Raw genomic sequence first — 3,390 nt, 5'->3', positions numbered from 1 at the left:
GAGCATACAGGGGTGCAAAAATGTGTATGTACTTATTCTGATTTGTGAAACAAAGATATTGTAGTCTTGCTTCACAGGGGAGTGCATAAGGATCGACACCATCCATAGCTCATGATGCAGGGGACACTATATTGGATGTGACTATGTGTGTGTTATTACTTTATTCCATTTAATCACATCATTCAGTCCCGTCTTGTCAGCTCTCTCCTGGTATGTCCAACACGCCTCTTTGGAAATCAGCCTGTTCTCAATGTTAGATGGATCGCCCCAAATTTTCTCGAGCACTACCCATCTGATGTCTCTGAAATTATGTTTGTGTTCACTGTAGTGCACTACTAGACGAGTTGTCAGTTTACTGACTTTAATAGTGCTCAAGTGCTCCTGTATGCAAATTTTGCTCTTCTTCATTGTAAGACAAATGTAATACTGACCGCAAGGGAAAGTCAGTCGGTAATTACCATTGGCCATGTTACAATTGGTGAATTTATTCAGATGTCACGTTTTTCCGTCCACCAATTGTACACATTTGAGTCGTTCAGTCAATTCGCACACTGAGCAACTGCCGCAAGGATGGTGCCCTGCTAGTGTATCCAAGGATTTGGGGGCTTGTCTAGTGCGGGAATGTACCAATCTATCCCGAAGGTTTAGAGATCTTTTAAATGCAAAACTTGGGGGAGGCATCTAGAAGCTGCTGGTGCTTAGCAGATGCCAATGTCTCTTGATGGTTTGATGAATTTTTGTCGATTCAGGGTCGAATGTGGTGACTACCGGGAGGCATTCTCCTTGCTCCCTTCTGTTTCTTTCCAGTAGTGCCTCTCTTGGTGTGTTCAATGCCCTCTTCCACGCTGTCTTCACAATCTTCTTTGGATATGCACGGTGGCTGAGCTTCTCCACTACCTCATTTGCTTGATCCACACATTTTTCGGTGGTGCTACAATTCCTCCGATACCGGAGGAATTGGCCTACCGGTAAGTTGTCCCGAGGGGAACGCGGGTGGAATGACCTATAATGGAGGAGGGAGTTCTTGTCCATTGGTTTTTAATGGACATAAGTGCCTAACCGGTTGTCCAACGCAAAGATATCCAGGTCCAAATATATTGCTGTATCCCTGCTGACCTTCCAGGTGAACCTAAGGCATTCATCTAAGCCGTTGAGCCACACAAAAAAATCTTGTAATTCTGCCTCAGTGCCTGTCCAAATGCAGAGTACATCATCTATAAATCTCTTCCAGAGACAGATGTTCTTCTGGAAGGGATTAGATGAATGATGGATATAGTGTGCCTCAAAATGGCCTACATACATGCAGTCCAAGCTGGGGGAAAATGTAGCCCCCATTGATGTTCCAGACACCTGGAGTTACAGCTGTTCTTTATACTGGAAATAATTGCGGGTGAGGGCTAGCTCCATACACTGGAGTACAAACGATTGGGGTGTGTCATAAAACCACTCACATGCCACCAGGGCTCGCGCTGCTGCCACCAGCGTGGCAACCTGGGATATGCTTGTGTTTAACGATTCGATGTCGATATTTACCAGGAACTATTGACTGGGATCATGTTTCACTGTTTCTAAGATATTTAAAATATCTGTGGTGTCTTGTAAATAAGAGGGTTGATTCACAACACACTCCCTCAGAAAGAAGTCAGAAAACTGTGACAACGGTTCCAGTACTGACTGGATACCCGATACAATGGGCGACCCGGCGGTGGTGATTGGGCTTTATGGATCTTTGGCACAATATAGAACGCCGGAGTTCTTGGTTTGGGGTTGATCAAAAAATCCATTTCCTTTGCAGTGATCCATTTTTTCTCCTTGGCCCTTGTCACTAACTCAGTTATAGGGTTTTGGAGCTCTCCTGTGGGGTCATATGCCAGTGGTTGGTAATTTTGGCGTGCTCCCAATAGTCGCTGTACTTCCGTCCCCTAGTCTGTGGTGCTCATAACGACCACCGCCCGCCTTTGTTGGCTGGTTGATGGTCAATGACCTGTTGTTTTGTAATGATCTGACTGCCATCCATTCAGACTTACAGAAGCTACGTTTATGCTCAGTTTTCTCCAATTGTTCAATCTCATGGAGAACTTTCTCTTCGAATACTGAAACTGCAGGTCCGACAGAGCCTGTAGATTGACAGAACGTTGATGGGCGATGTAAGTTGGAGCTAAACATCGAGGGGGGTCTGATGTTTTATCTGAAAATAATTTTTTTTGTTTGATTTTTCTCACCACTTCCAAAAATTCACTCCTGCATTTAAAGCTGTCACGGACAGGAGTGGGTACAAAACCAAGTCCTTTGTTGAGAACCTGACGCTCCTCTTTTGTTAGAATATGGTTGGACAGGTTCACCACTATGTCATTGGTCTGTGTTGTTAAACCTGGGGTGGTATTTCCCCCTGCTCCGTGTGACCCTGGGGGAGTAGGTTTGCCATGTTTGATTCTGCCGGGTCCTGCCTCTCCCTCTCTGTGCCTGACCTCCCCCTCTTCCTCGGTCTGCCTGATGCTGACCAAAAAAAGACCGGAACAGTGCCCTTAGGTCCTAGTCTGATCTGTCCTGGTGATTAAACTTCACTCTTCCCGGATTGAAGGTAAAAGGTTGGGCACTGATATGGTTGTCCTCACTGCTGGTGTTCTCGAATGTCCAGTTTTGAGATGTCCTCCTACCATGACATCTCCCACCTCTCTGGCCCGCCGGTTGGTACACTTGCTCAGAGTTGGATTGATAGTATTTATCCTCCGTGTATGGGAACGCCCACTCGTGTGTGTATTTCTCGAGGTTACGTTTAAGGCCCTTTATCTTTTGGTTGACCATATATGTCTTATATTCCCCTAGGTCAATTTGGTACATCACGTGATCGCCATGCGCACGTCGCGCAGGGACGTCACAGTGCGCCCGGGTGGGAGTTTACCATGCTTTAAAAACAACCCGGGATACGAACAGATTGGAACAACACATGTCAGGAGGAGGTCCGGTAAGAGGGAATACCGAGAGAGAGGGGGGAGGACCGACTAAGAGGCACACGGTTGACGCGACACATAGTGTGCGCGAGTCAAACTCTAGAGACACTGGTGGTACGAGCGGTGTGATATCTGCGTATCCGAAAAACAAGCTTGAACATTGCAATAGTATAAGCCGACAGGGTAAACATTGCATATAGGAGGGGATTGAGTATAGGAATGCGGAGGCCGTGATAATTGGTCGTATGGGCATAAAGCGTAAGACACCTGCAGGGGTACCAAAACGAGGAAGGGAGCACTCAGGATGGGGGCACCAATGGGGCAAAATGACAATTCCCTAAAAAGCACCAAGACTAGAAACGGGAAATTAACAGGTACCCGATGGTTCTGTACACTGGCAGAGTATATGTATATCCTGTAACAGATTGACGGATTGCGA

The sequence above is a fragment of the Lissotriton vulgaris genome, chromosome 8, assembly GCF_964263255.1.
Source record: "Lissotriton vulgaris chromosome 8, aLisVul1.2, whole genome shotgun sequence".
NCBI classification, from domain to species: Eukaryota; Metazoa; Chordata; class Amphibia; order Caudata; family Salamandridae; genus Lissotriton; species Lissotriton vulgaris.
This window is presented reverse-complemented; position numbering follows the sequence as displayed.